Source organism: Rattus norvegicus, chromosome 4 (genome assembly GCF_021556685.1).
Source record: "Rattus norvegicus strain SHRSP/BbbUtx chromosome 4, alternate assembly SHRSP_T2T, whole genome shotgun sequence".
Classification (NCBI taxonomy): Eukaryota; Metazoa; Chordata; class Mammalia; order Rodentia; family Muridae; genus Rattus; species Rattus norvegicus.
In genome coordinates this window covers 179,345,189-179,361,143 of record NC_141537.1, presented here as the reverse complement: position 1 = coordinate 179,361,143, position 15,955 = coordinate 179,345,189, and the positions used below count along the sequence as shown (strand labels likewise).

Genomic DNA, 15,955 nt, shown 5'->3' with positions numbered 1-15,955 from the left:
GATGTGGACGACGGAGACTCTGTGTTTGGAAATCTCTGTAGATTTTGCCAAGCCTCAGATGTCCATGATAAATGCTAAAGAGAAAAGAGAGAGGGTTGATTCTCTTAATCTCTGCTTTAGAAATTCTCTTCTGAGAATAAAACTTGCCATTTCCTCATTTCCAGAGAAAGTGAGATTTTATTAAGAAAGCTTAGTCAAATATATCTAATGTATAAGGCCATCATATATGCTAGAAGACTAAAATTATATATATAATTAAACAGCTGTTCTTTTTCTGGAACTTGCTCTGTCCTAAGCTGGTCTCAAACTCAGAGATCTGCTTGCCTCTGTCTCCTGGGATTAAAGGTGTGTACCACCTTGCCTGGGCCTAAGCATTCATGGCCACTATCCCTCAAGATCCAGATTAGAAGTCTGTGTCTTCCAGACTCAAGACCCGGATCACAGGTGAACCCTCGATTTCTGGATGGTGGTCCATTCCAGAGGTAGTCAAGTGGACAGCTGGGAGTAGCCATCACATTCTCTACACAAGATGACCTCTGCCTGGCTAGAGTTCTCCTTCTGTGTCCTGTTGCAGGCCCCCTTGTCTCAATGATAACTCACCAGTGATCTTTAACAGTGTAAGCCTCTATGGGTGGAGGTAATGGTGCAGGGTAGAGTGCTTGCCTTACAAGCATACGATCTCGATGAAATGCCCAGAGTTTGCACTAACAAGCCGATGGGCGGCATAGACCTATCATGCCACTGTTGGGGAGGCTGAGACAAATGTATATCTCAGCCTCACCAGCAGGCCGTCTTAGGTGCTAGGCAGTCTCTAGGCCAGAGGTAATCCTTGTATCAAAGAGCAGATGTGTGGTGTCTTCTTCACACCTAAGCTAGTCCTTTGGTGTCCCTGAATCTACGCCCATCCTTACACACATGCATATACATGTGCACACGCACATGAATACATTTCAGAGAGACATATCTCTCTGTATAAATTAGTAACTTCTTTCAATTGCTTCCAATACACGTGTGTGTGTGTGTGTGTGTGTTTGTGTGTGTGTGTGTGTGTGTCTGTGTGTGTGCACCCGTGCTCCTGGGCACATGGAAATCTAAATCTTTGTGTTTCTCCTTGGTAGAAAACCTCCCATGATTTCTAGCTGGCTACAGTAAGTCCTCTGAACCTAGAAACTAGAACATTCTCTAACTCATCCCTACAGAGCCCAACCCCTGCAGGTCAGGCAGCCTGTAGTCTCGCACAGCCCCAAACTCAATACTAAGGGCTTGTTTTAGAAGATAAGTAAGCATTTCCTCCTCTGTGACACACTCTGTCTTCTGGCTTGTCTTCCTCAAAACACTGCAGGTTTCTTCTACCTGGAATTATGACCCCTGCCCTCTACTCTCTGTAACTAGTGGCTTCCCAGGCACCTCTTTTAGATCCGTATTTTAAAAATACACCGTCCACCAGGGATTTTATGGTGAGAGCCACGTGGGCGTTGACTTGTAAGAGTGACGTGCCTCTGACAGATGAGTGTCACTGGGCCGTGTCCACCGGCTGCACTACTGAGTCCTTGACACACAGTCTTTTCCCCAAGTCTAATAATACGTCTTTGCATTGTCACTACGTAAACATACAGCGCTCAGAGCTCTTCATGGGTTCTGGTATTATTTAAATATCTCCGCGTGCTATTCTAAGGGTTTTCAGAGTTTATGTGTTTAATGTAGCGTTCTGAATGGCTGTTGAATATGTTAAGGTTTTTAAATTGCCATTTTGAAGCTTAACTTCAGTCTTCCCTTTGCTGTGTCTATGTGTGTGTGTGTGTATATATATTTATTTATTTGCGTCTGAAAAGTACCTTTCAAAGGGAAGTATCGCTTTGTATGAATTAGTAATTTCTTTTAATTGCCTCCAACATTTTGGTCTCATGCGGATTTCTGAAGTTGCCTCCACCTTTGATGTTTTATTAATCTTTCCGGGGTGAAGCATACATATTGATTTCGCGTGTGATGAGGGCTGAGATCTCTATCTTGGCACCAGCACCTCTCGCAATCATATCTAGAAAGGGCCTGATCGTTTTTTTTTTTTTCCTTCAGCGAGTCTCCAACAGCTAACTGTTGGCTGCCAGCGTTCCATTTCGATAAGTGAGGAGGAGTTTAGACATTTCACACATTCCATGTGTGATGGGAAAAACCCAATATAATGCATTAAAGATGCAGCCTTTGGAAAGAAACAAGGAGCGTCTTGAGGACGGCGTGCCAGTCCCCAAAGGTTTGCAGTCAGGTTTGGTTCAGAAAAGCCCTTGGGTGTGCTGGAAGCAGAGCTTGGAAAGGACCGTGTACCGTGTCGGGAAAGTACCACAGCGAGCCTCGGTTACGTGTAGAGCGCAAAGCTGACTGCGGTTGCATGACAAAAACTGGTCTGTGTCGTTTGCCGCTGCCAATCTTCCTGATTGATACAGACTGTTGGAGCCATAGCTCTCATATGGCGTTCCATATTGATTGTTAAAATCTGCAGAAATGAATTATTTGGCGCGTATATATTTTTTCCCTTCCCATTGGCTGATTTTCCCTGTGTCAAAGAGTTTTAAAATATTTGACCTTCCTTCTCGGTTCTTGGTCGTTATCATGTCCGGAAAGAGATGAGGAGGTATGGGTGCTTTCTCATTAGACCTGAACACCGTCACTGCAATGGACTCACCAAGGGGTGATGTGCAGAGAGAGCCCTTCCCACTTGATAAGCCATTGTGCAGAGGGATCTCAATAAGTCACCTGCCCCTATTTCTAGGGATGTTTTAGCTTTACTTTAAAAGTTACATGGCATCTAAACTTCTAGAGAGTGAGCAGGAAGCCCTTTGCTAAATCCAGCCCTTTGGAAGAATGTGACAGTTTCCCCGTGGTCCCAGAAAGGAAGGAGGGCGCAGATCTGGGTTTTTAATTGTTTCGTGTGCCCTGGATTGAATGTGAAAACTCTTCAGGGTTTTTCAAACTGAAAAGACAGTGCCTACTTGGAAGGGACAGGTGACACCTGAGAGCTTCCTTTCAACTGCCTACGGTGGGTGTCAGGGTCGTTAGAAAGGAAGAGACTAGAGCACCGGCCTGTGCTGTTGGAAAGAGCCTGCGGGCGGAAGAATGAAAACAGATGGTATTATCGTTCTGTCCCAGGAACGGTGCGGTTCCTCTCTGGTCAGCGTCTGATTGAAGTTCCTGGGATTATTGAATGGATAGATAATAGAGAAAATGAAAGTGGGCGCAGAGAAGCCTGGCCGGATCTTTAATTCTCACTTAAACAAGACTGCCCCCTCATTCAACAAACCCAGGCTTGGCTTTCGGGGTTTCCTAAGGTCGATCCATCTCCCATAATAAAATTATATATATATATATCTTCCTTCAGGTGATGGTCATCATTTTAACTAGAGGGATATCCAACTATCCGAAAGATGAAAGCCAGGCACTCCAGCGATTGATATGGTCTCTTAGATGACCTTACCTGATAAACAGTGGAGGGGAGAAGAAGGGGCTTGTTCACAGACTAAGTTAAGTGAGAAGGTTCTAATTATTTTCACCTTTTATCTCAGGCTGCTTTGCACCCCGGCTTCCTTCCTCCCCTTTCCAAGCCTCCTCTCTATCCCTCCTCCCACAAGGCTCACCATCACCAACCGTTTTCTCTTTTCTATGGTTTGTTACTGAGACAGAGGGAATGGAGCAGCATTTGTGACCCTGTGTGCAGACGCGTTTGTGTTGGGATCCTTGAGTTGGTTTGTTTCTGCATTTCTGAAGCTTTGCTTGGGCCTCCTTGGGCACTTGTGACAACTTAGGAAGAGTTGAAGAGTTTTAACAAAAGTCATAGGGCTGGAGAGATGGCTCTGTGGTTAAGAGCACCGAGTGCTCTAGCAGAGGACCTGAGTTCAATTCCCAGCAACCACCTGGTGGCTCCCAACCATCTGTAATGGGATCCATGCCCCCTTCTGGTGTGTCTGAAGACAGCTACGGTGTACTCATATACATATAATAAATAAATCCTTTAAAAAAATAAAATTCAAGGAGCAGACAAAGCTCAAGCCACACCAGGACACTTTTTCAGTTCAATTCCTGCAGAAGGGCAGCTGGACTCTATATGTCTTTCTTTCCACCATGTCTGTTTGAGGAAAAATACATAGTTCAGTGAAGTTTTGAAAAGCACAGTTTTATTAAAACATTTTCTTTAATTTTGATCGTCAGTTTACAAGTATTCTAGAGCTGTGACCAGCTTCATAATTAAATATTATTGTTGCACCCCTCCTGAAGTCCAGAGACCTTGGACCATAGCCTACTGATATGGAAAAAAAAACAATTTTATGTTATTCATTGGTTTTTCGAAAGAAATTACTGACAACTACATTCTTTATTTTTTTGTTTTTATGTGATTTTTTTAAAAAAAATAGGAAAAATCTGTGAGCTCTGTTTCTCACTGGCATAGACTATTAATGCAATGAAAGGTCTGTCAGTGGGGAGCTGGCAAATCTATGTTTACAGAGAGGAAAAACACGGGAAGAAATCTGAGGAGTAAGTGAGCCTTCCCGGGTCATACAGTAGAGTCAGAAATAAGTTATGATTGATGTGAGAGTTGTAGAGAAAGTCTCTAATAAACACTGGAAGCCATTCAAGAATTCAATGAGTGTGGCGCCATCTTCTGTGCTTGGGTGATCGGCTCTCGGCTGCTACGATGGAATACCTGTGGCATTAAACTTACTGGATCTGAAGGGAGCATTGGCTCACGGTCTTGCAGAGCCCAGTCTGTAGTCCGACGGCCCCACTGATTCCAGGGCTGTGGCAAAGAAGCATGCTGCGGTGGGAACTAGCATGTATTTGTCAAAACTGGAAGGGAAGAGAGGAAGTGAGAGGAAGAGAAGAAGAGGAAGAGGCCAGAACCCCACAATCCTTCCTTCAGCATAAAACCCCAGTGACCTAAGGCCCTGCCACTAGGGTCTGCCTCACAAGGGTCTTGCCATTCTGAGCCTGAAACTGTTAATAGAGGCTTGTAGGGACATTTAATTCCTATAGTGTGGCATATGCAATCAAGTTTTGCTTGTATAGAAAAAAAAGAGTAAAGAGTCCTTAAATCAAAAGCTGAGCTCTCATTTTTGAAATATAATTTACGGAAATAAACATTGAGCCTGACACCAGGTTTGTGTGGGAGTAAGGTAAATTTGGGCTAAATGACTGATGTGCTGTTTGGGTGTAAACACTAGATTCCATATTGCAACTGTCTGTTGGTACTTGTGTCATTAATCAAATAGGTACCCAGATGTACAGTGACGACGTTTAACTGTATTTAATGTCGTTAGCTTTACAACCATCGCTGGGAGTTATCCAGGTGCAGGTGGTAGCTATGTTCTCCCCGAGATTGTAGTCTCTGCAATCATCGTTTGCTTTCTGAAACATTCAAATCTGACTCTCACAGATTGATATGATCTACCAGGTCAGGTATGGTCTGTGAGGCTCTATCTACGTGGTATTCAAATCTCCCGGATGGACTGAGTATTGGAGGCAGAGGAGAGCCATGGGAGTCAGAGATATACTCTGACTTCATCTGATAAAAGACTTCCCCACTTAGATCCATCTATGAAATCCTAAGTGAACGGTGAATTTTTAAAACCATGAAGGTAGCATCTTTCCATTGAGGTACTTCATACCCTCCGTGGCTGAACTCTGGTGGAAGAGAGTGCAAATACACCCTCACTCTGAGTCAGCAGGTGTGTAGTGTGTCCAATGCAGAGTTTATTATCCACGAGATATTAGCGTTTAATATACAGAGAGTCAAAATTTAAATTTTTTATCATGTTACGTGTACACACGTTTTGCCAATGTGTACAAACTATGTATGTGCCTGGTGCCTGCAGAAGCCAGAGGAGCTAGTCAGATCTCCTAGAATTGGAGTTATAGTTGGTTGTGAGAGTCCATCAAAATGCTGTCCATCAAATCCAAGTCCTCTGGAAGTCAGTGCCCTCAACCGCTGAGCCACCTTCTGGCATCAGTTGAACCAACCTTATTTAAGAATCTCACACTTTTAAAAGTTAAGAAGTTCTCTTGCTCTGAAGGAAGAGTGGATAAGGTTCAATGATGATACCATCATGAGTGGTTCACAGGGAAAAGTCATATCGACGAGCGCTGAGTTCTGAAAAGGGGTGAGAGTCAAGAGAAAACAAGGTCATGGGTTGTCCCCTAAGGATAAGTAAGATTGTGCCAGGGGTTTGTTTGGAAGTCCTTTTAGAGGTGCCTCACCCTTTCACGCTGTTTATTTTTTGGTATATTTCCTGGGAAAATTCCAAAAGCCAGAGCAAACTTGAAGAAACCAGCCAACCAAACAACCAAAGAACCAAACAACCAAACAAATTGCCCATTCATAGCTTTATATATGAATTATTCCTTATTTTTCTGTTGGAAGACACCGTGCACAACAACAAGAGTTCCTACCAGGGAAAGGGTTAAATTTGAATCCTTATTGGAAAATTCCATTTCTCAATACTGACATTGACTAGAAAAAAAATGATAGAAGGTCCTCAGGGAGCTGGAAGCATTTTCATGGGTTCCCATGGAGTCTCACTTCTCCCTGACAGCTTTATTGAACATGCCTGTAAATCGAAGGAAGGGGACTACATTCACTTGTCATCTTCAGAGCAATGACAATTACCAGCCATGTAAGTAGACAGGCTGTTTTCATAGACATAGCATAGAGCCATGTGTCTGCAGGGTAACCTAATAGTTACTAGGAAGGAGCTGGCTGGGCCTAAACCACAGGATTGGCACCAGGATCACCCTGTACCCTACAGTCTCAATTTGCAGAACTTCATGGTTTTCTTTTCCTTTCTTCTATCCTTCCTTCCTTTCCTCCTCCTCCTACTCTTCCTCTTCCTCCTCCTCCTCTTCCTCTTCCTCCTCCTCTTCCTCTTCTTCCTTTTCCTCCTCCTTCTCCCCTTCCTCATCTATTTCCTCCTCCTTTCTAAAGTTGTTCTTTTACAAGATGTTTATTGACTGGCAAATTAAAGTTGAGCTCCCTTGCTGTAGGAACGGAATGGACCCACACCATCCCAATGCATCTGTTATTTGTTTCTTGTAGAATAAATGTTACAATTCTTGATGAGAAACAGCTGGACGGCTTCCATGCGGTTTCACTCCTCTCGGGTTCAGAGGAGGGATTCACTGGTGTGCCACTGAGTATTTTAAATGGAGGAAATGATAGGATGTCAGAACAACAGCGAGCCTATCACACACGTAATTTTCTACTCCACCTCACTGAGAGTTACACCGTTTAGATTAATGAGTGAGCCAGGGTACCTTTGGGCTCTCCCTACATTCTCTGTAGTTTCTTCATTTCCACTTGTTCTTCATGTAAGGTGAGAGTTTCAGAAGCTACTTGAAAAGAATGGAGAGATGGTTCGGAGCTTAAGAGCCCTTAAGAATACTCGCTTTGCTTCTGAGTTTGATTCCTAGTACCCATGTTACTCAAAATCTCATGTAATCGCAGCTACAGAATCTAATGCCCTCTTCTGGCCTCCCCAGGTACTGCGTGCACATAGTATACACACACACACACACACACACACACACACACACACACACACACACACACACACCACATAATTTAAAACAAATATTTTTAGAAGTACAGTGTATAGATGAATTCAAAATAGAAGCAACTGAATCATTGTGTGTAGGTAATATTTCAGATGCATCTTATATGAGCCATTTTATTATGTTAGAATTTATTTGACTCTTTGAGGGCAGTAGTGAAAATTGCTCACCCATGTCTCAAAGAAAATCTGGTAAAGTGGTACGAGCTAACAGAGCCTTGAGTTGGTCCTGAGTGGCTAGGCCACCTGGCTGCCACCAAGGGGTTTAGGTTTTTAGATTAGGAATATTATGTGTCACTGAGAACAGACTCTGTGCAGAGTGAATGGTTTGCATTAGGCAAAGTGTCTCCTCAAAGCCAGGAGCCTGTGATGGCTTCCTACCTACCTCTGAGTTCTCGATATACCCTGATCATCCTCATTTCTGCCCCTCTCTTTCAGTGCAGACAGTATCAGCCCCAGAAGTTGTGGTGGCTGATTAGCGATATTGACGTATACTTTGTAACGAAATCTTTATGTAGCAAACTTTGCCCTCAATCCTTCAGGAGCAAACATTTTAGTAATAGCCACTGGCTTGGTGGGTGGTTTGTCCTTCTCTCATCTAATGCCCTGGCCTCCACAGGAGGGGACTCTGCTCTGTGCCTCTTCCCTTCCCTCTCGTCTCTCAACACATTGCAGAATGGCTGTCACAGCTGTTTGAAGTGTTGATAAACTTATCAAATTCCACTGCAAACTTACTTAGAACTCCTGTCATTTGAGCCGGAAGAGAGGATGTGGAATTAATGCTATTAGCTCTTGAATGAGAATTGGGAACCCAAACCCGGCATGCATTTCAACGTCTTTGGGTCATCTGCCCTTCCAGACGCCACCTTGTACTGTCACTGAAGGTTCCTGAGAAGCAGGGATGGGGGTTGTGAGCAGGAGGGAGGAGGGTACCCTGTGCCGTCCATGATGTCATCTGATTTTCAGTGTCTCTCACTTTCTTCCTGTAGTTAACTAGGTTGTGGTTCCCAACCTCACTGCATGTGGTCCAAAGGAACCCTCTCTTCCTTAAATCTTTTGGGTTTCCTTTAATTCGGTTGTTCGCCCCATATTTATAAAGCGACAGTGATGGGGCAGAGGGCGTGAGTCACAAAAGTAGCAGGTCTGATCCACTTGCTGCTTAAACTTGTAAGTACCTTTACGAGCCATCTATTTCTGTAATGGAGACATCAATAGCTGTCCAGCAGGCAATGCACTGGAACTTTAGCGGGGCCTTCCCAACAGAATAGAGGCGCCCGTGATTAGCACTGCTATTGTGTGAGGCTGGTAGTTGGAGTCCTGCTCAGCCGTCTCTACAGTGTAGCTACTGCTTGGCTGGGTATTTTAAGCATAATAGATTCAGCAACATTGATGCAATTTTTATTACCAGAAAGGTTACTTTTCTTTCTCTGCAGGCTTGAACAGAAGTATCTGTCTAGCCTGTGGTATTTAGGGTCAAACAATTTTAGAAGAAAATAAAGAGAATTTATAGTAGAATGTTTACCATGCAAGGTTCAAACACGTTTGATCCTGGAAAAAACCAAACAGTGAGTGTACTTTTGTTCTGCGCAGAATGCATCCACAGAGGGCACCCACCCCTGCTGAAAATTGTCTAAATGGTCATACAGAAGCTATGTGGGCTGATGGATGGATATCCCGGCTTCTGTTTCCTTTGGGTGTATGGATTGTATGTGTACATGTGTTGGCGTGTCTGTGGTCTATAGGTGTGTATGTGTATGAGCATGTAGGTATGATTTGTTGTATGGTATATGCATTCATGTATGAATGAATGTATATATGTGGACATGCATGGTGCAGGTACACATACACTTGTGTGCATATACGTCGAGGCCAGGGTCAGTATTGTCTTCTTCAATTGTTGTCTGATATTTATTTACTATGTATTGATTAGGGCAAGTAGTTCATAACTGAGCTCTCTCTCTCCGGTCCCAGGATAGCACCTCTTTATCTGACTGTGTGTACTGATAAAGTCATAACTGATGATTCTCTGAGCTACAGACCTAAGATTTTTCATTCGAGCACAAAAGTATGTCTAAAAATGTTTGCCCTAAACATAAGTATGTTGGATATTATACCTAGAAAAATCTCATTGATCTATTTTATAGTTCCATGACTTCAAATGTTTTTAATGATTTTTTTCAACAGTATATAAACATGGAATGGGGTGCCCCCCCAGCTCTGCGAACTTGCTGACTTCTGCAAGTGGCTGCACTCGCCTGTGTATTTCACCACCCCACTGTCTCAATTTGGCATGCCATATTTTAAGATATTTATTGCCTGACCTGTTCTTCCATCTACTTTAATCTCTGGTGCAGACAAAAACTATAGATTATGGAATATTGTTTTCCTGGGATCTGGTCAAAGGGCTCCATCAGGCACATTTCTCTGAGATTCACACGTTTATCTGAGAGGGGAGTAGCTGATCATTTTGCCTAATCCAACTTTATTCAGAATTTCAGCCTTAATCGAGGGGGTAGAAGAGGCCAGGGAAGGTTGGAAGGCACAGCGTAAACACAGACACGGTGCAGGAATGTGAAGAACAGGGTCTCTGTTACAACCGATGGAGAAACCTCTGTTCCTGATGCTGAAGACAGTGTGAGATTAGTGCTGGTGCTCTAGGGCCAGGACAAAGCTGGACTGTGTGAGAGGGGGCACTCCTTCCTCACCTGTTGACAGATTTAGATGGTGCAATGTCAGGCCTGGCTAACCGCTCTGAGACTGTCAGGAAGCAACAGTAGTAAACGGTCCTGCGGAGCACGCGGTGAGTTCCCCATTTGTGCAGTAGCTGAGGCTTGAGGTGGGGATCTTGTATTGAATGGGCTCCAGATTGTCTAAATTGCAATCGCAGTGTTTATTTAAATAGCCTGCAGGGGCCATTAAAGCATTTTAACCTTGCCCCCAATGCTTCTCCTGTTATGAAATCTTGAGGCACATCGGGGAGAAAAGAAAAAAAAATCTCAAGCTTGTAAAAGCATTAGGAGGCTGTAAGTTCTCTCCACTGCCAAAAATCCTTCAGGAGTCTTAGTGCGCTGAACTAGCATGTGGTAGAAGGGATCCCGCTGCGGCGTCGAGGGAAGGGATTTTCCTGGTGCACACACGGGGATCTGTCACTCTGCAGTCATCGATAGCTCAATTCCAGAGATTCCGACATGCATGCAACACGAGCTTCTGTTCTGCCCTCAACAACTTTCAGAACATTGTGACTTCCCAGGTTTCCGAAAATCTGTTCTCCTCACGTTTGTGGTCAGCCGTCATTAGCCCGTTTCACTTTGCTTCCTTTCCCTCTCTGGGCTGCATGTGGTTGATAGGTGGGCAGAGGCCATGAACTCCAGGCCATCTCCCTTGACTGATTTCCAACCCCTACCCCTCCCGTTCCTATAAACCATCTCGGCCTTTGACTACTGCATAGTTTCTGTCAAAGCACGGTCTTGTTTTGGCGGTTCTAACTCTTCCAAGGAAGATAGGGAATGTCTCAGAGCCCAAGCAGGTTCCGGCGCAGGGCACCATGGAGAGCCCTGTGAGAGCAGTTCTCCTGAATCGCTGCGCGCATCTGCGCTGAGCAAGAGTCTATGTCAGAAACAAAATGGCCGCTAACACATGCTGAAGGCTTCAGTCCTTCTAAACATGCAGATGCCGTGAGCTTTTTTTGCTGAGCAAGAAAAAGAACAGCTAAGTAACTGGATTTTAAAAATGGATGTCTTCCCACTAATGGGTGAGCAGTGGTCACTCAGCTTCAATCAGTCCTAATGAGAAGGTGCCTATAACAGCAGGTATTTTCTGAAACATTGTCCCATGCATCCTCACAGTGTATATTCTCTAGAGCTAAGGATGGGCATTTCCGGTTGCAGAGTCATTCGTCATCTTCTCCGGGCTCCTCTTTATTTTGCTTTGAGATCAAAAGTTCAGATTCCTTTCACAGCGCTTTCAAGATTTATGAACAGGATCATGGGCCCTGGTGAATAGTTTCATTTCCTTTAAATATTTTTTTGTCATTATTGACCTACTGTCTGTGCACAGCATTAAGGTGCACACGTGGAGATCAGAGGACAGTTTACAAGAGTCGGTTCTCGCCTTCCACTATATGGGTCCTGGAGATAGAACTCAGTCATCGGGCTTGGCAACCAGCACCTCTATCGACTGAGTCATCCCCCTTTTTAGTCCCCTTTCTAGAATGCTGTGACCAGGAAAGTCCAGGTTTCCAAAGTCTCATTTAATCTTCTGTTTTCCTTCCCCAGTCATTCTGGAAATTTGGTCACAGTCCCAGGTCACAGTCCCATTCATCCACTCCTTGTTTTGATTCCGAGTCTTCATTTCTTTTTCTTTTCTCTTCTTTTCTTTTTTTCGGAGCTGGGGACCGAACCCAGGGCCTTGTGCTTGCTAGGCAAGCGCTCTACCACTGAGCTAAATCCCCAACCCCCTGAGTCTTCATTTCTTAACTTCAGCTACCCTCCTCTCTCCACCCCCTCACTCTGCTTTTCTGCTCTGATATTGCAAATATTGCGAGCTCTCCAGAGGGAAACCAGAGCTGCAAAGAAAGGTGGCAAGATTAGTAATTACCCAATCCACGATGATACTCCTAACAAGGGTCTGGCCACAGATTGCTCTGGAACACACAGAAACTAATTGTGAGTGGCGGTTTGGGAAGCCATCTGTCACACTGAGAGTTATACAAAGTAACATTGTCCTTACCTGTGAGCGGACTAACTTAAGAATACTTTTACAGGGTTTGCCATTCTCGAGAGTCTGATTTTAACATAACCTAGTACTGGAAGACACTGGAGTTTCGACTGCAATGCATAAAGTCTATATTCTCTCTCTCTCTCTCTCTCTCTCTCTCTCTCTCTCTCTCTCTCTCTCTCTCTCTCTCTCCCCCTCTCTCCCTCTCCTTCTCCCTTTCTCTCTCCCCCTCCCCCTCCGCTTCTGCCCTCCCTCTTCCTCTCCCACCTCTTCCTCCCCTCCCCTCCCCCCTCCCTCCCTCTCTCTCTCTTTCCTGTTCTGGCACAAACCTGTTGTGACAGTGATATCTGCCTTTGTGACTGCATCACACTCTGGTGAGCCTTGGGGTGGCTTTTGGAAAGTTTAGATGTATCCAGGGAGGTGCCTGCCACTTTTGATTATTCATACCCAGTTCTTTAGTTTTATTTGAGGCATAAAATAAAAACATACCCTAGCTTCTACTCAGCCTCAACTGGCATTCATTCTAGAAACAAACCCCCGCACTGACCGAATGGTAGCTGTGTGGGTCCTTCTGTGAGTGAGTCACCTCTCATGCCAGTCAGAGTTCAGTTATGGGAGCACTAAGTTCTCTTCCCGCACAGGGCACCTTTAGACAGACTAAGGGTTGGGATTTGGTTGGAACTTGGAACTGAGGACTGAGAGGAAAAGCAGAGTGATGTGTTGACCAGACAGTGGCTTTTTCTTCTGAGTCACACTGCGGGCCTGGTGGGGTTCTCTGGAAAGGATGGCAACTTCCAGGTGAAAGGTTATGTAGAATCTCTAGTGCCTCGTGTCCAACTCAGCAGTTCAGTTGTGTCTGCTGGAGTAGTCCTGGGTCACCATTTCCCCATTTGAGGAGTTATAAACAGGTGTCCTTTTCTTTATTATTTTATTTTATTTTCGCATTTCCTAAAACATTTTTAAGAGCCACTGTGCTGGCCTTTGTTTTAAGAGTGTATGGATGGGATTCTGCAGAAATCATCAATACTTTTCTTACTCGTTTTCTTCCCCCCTCCTTTTTTGACAGTCTCTTACTAGGTATCCGTAGCTAGCAACACATAGACAAGTATGACCTTGAAATTGCAGCAATCCATTGGCCCTTGCCTGTTGAGTGCTATCGCTCCAGCCCTCACCACCAGGCCCAGTTTCCATTCACCCTTTAAGAAAACCTTGTAAGGCGTCTCTCAGGCAGTGACCCTCTGGAATCTTCTATCCTATTTACAAACAAGCAGTTGTGACTCTAATTTTCTAATATCTATGTATTTTGCCCATTTCTTAATAGTTCTTCGTACAGACTCTTGAGAGTGTGAGAAGGCATTTGTGCTTTTAATGGGCATTTACTAAGGACTCATGATGTGCAAATATTTAATTTGTTTCACTTGTCTTTGGTTTGCCTATGAGCATGCGCAAGTATAAGTGCTAGCTTATATGTGCATGCAGCTCTATGAGCCTTGATGTGCATGGTACATAAAGTGTATGGGGGGGGGGGGACAAGCAGTTCATGGGTGATAGTCACTGATGATATTTGACAGTTAAGTTAAAGAAATTAGTGTTGATCCCCCTTCTTCCTTCATACTATCTGCAAAGAGGATACCGTCTGCTGACCAGCACCATGGCTGCCCTTGGTCTTTTGGGGAAGCCTAAGAATGTCAAAAAGAGGACATGTCAAAGTTAAACGCAACTGGAGGAAACCCAGCATTATTGATAGCAGGGTCTGAAGAAGATTCAAAGACCAGATCTTGATGCTCAGCATGGTTCATGGGAGCAGCAGGAAAACAAAGCACATGGTGCTGAGGTTTTTACAGTCACAGGAGGATTTCCTTTGCTTGGTTGGGCTGGCTCACACACTTGTCCCTTCCTTATTGTAGTTTTACATTGCACAGCAATCTCCTGGGTTGACGCTGGGAAGTCTGCATTTCTAAAACAAAATCTGTGTAAGTGTGTTGCTGCCTGGGGAGGTCCTTAACTTTCAGAGCACTGTGGTGTGTAGAAGGTCTTAGGAGGGAATGTTGGATGATGACTTAAGGTTGATATATATCTTGGTGCTGTCTTCAATTCAACAGCCTATACTGATGCTGCCTTTGGAAGTTGTTTTAGGCTCCATGCTAAGTTAAAGAACTGTAGAGAAAAGCTATAGCCTCTGGGCCTAAGTATACTCACACCATTCATATGAAAACCTTGCTCTTTTATACCCAACTGTGATATACCCTGTCAGCCATTTTCCACTTGGTGACTACTTTTATGGAGTGTAAGTGTGGGAGTGTTCACCTGTGCTTGCATGTCTTATCCTTTTTCCTCTATTATTATTAATTTTAAAGTAAATTTCTCACTGAACCTAGACTTTGCTGATTCTGCCAGATTAGCTGCCCAACAATGCCCAGAGATCTTCCTGTCTCTTTTGAATGGCCCCCAATCCCAGTTACCCAACCATGGGATTGCAATACCACCCCATCTAGTTTTCCATGTTGTTTCTGAGACTCTGAATTCATGTCCTCTTATACAAATACCTAAGATTCACAAAGAAACTCTTGTGGATCCAGAACATCTATTTCCAGGTCCTAAGCCCCACTCACCCAGTTTTCTGTGTCATTGGATTTAATGACTTATGTGCTTCTGTTAAAGACTTAGAACATTTCTTTTCTTATAACATGTATAATATCCAGAAATTACAAAGTCTTTGTAGTGGTTATTATGCCCATGTCCCAACCTCTAAATCAGTAAACCTCTCAGCATCGTTAAGTATAGTCACATGCCTCCATTGAGAGTGTCAAGGATCTCTTGTTCTCCTGGAACAGGACTTCTTACATATTCTGCAAAGTTTTGAGACATGACAAAAAGCTACAATGAGATATGATGTGATGTGAGAGTGATTGGGTTGGAGGTGATCTTTGACATTTCCCTCCAATTGCAAATGTTTTTGCATTGATCCTTTTCGTAATATGCACTACACCACTACTAAACTTTACTCTTGGTTTGAATGTAGTTCAGTAAAAGTCCTTTGCCTAACATCAATAAGGGATTGGGCTTTCTCCTTAGTACTTCAGATAATAAAATAAAATGCAGACTGATGTCTCTTTCTAAATCAGAATGTCTCACTGTTTCTGCAGGTCCTTCCTTCCCACATCCCTTCACTTACTACACATTTACTGAGCATCCATTATGTGTTAGAATAGGGCAAGGCCTGGCTATAAAACTATGAATAAGACATGTTCCCTCCTCAAATATGAAGCAAATAACATATATAATTATTGGTATAAAGTGAGTAAGGGTCACCTCTGACATTTCTAAACTCAGATGGCTACCACTGGAAAAAAATTGTCAGAGAACCGAGTATGTGGGTGAATACTTCAGGAGGGGCTGACATGTGTCCTAGCCACCCATCTGGCAGCACTTAGGAATTATGAATGATTTCAGCATTTCCATGGGCACACAGCTCATTATAGCATATTATGTAATACACTGGTTGATAAAACACACTGTAATTGTGTATAGCATGCATCCTCCCTCGGAAATCACAGTGCACACACACATTCTCACAATATCATCTCTAGCAGTTTCCCTTAGAATATGTTTTATTGTCAATATCAGCAGCAGCAACAGTAGCAGCAGCC

General features: G+C 43.8%; 1 protein-coding gene across 33 annotated transcripts in view; it reads left to right on the top strand.

Annotated features, from left to right (window-relative positions):
* The window catches only part of Sox5 (SRY-box transcription factor 5), a 955,418-nt gene that overhangs the window by 475,669 nt on the left and 463,794 nt on the right, over window positions 1-15,955 (top strand). The gene's annotated exons all lie outside the window — the stretch shown is intronic.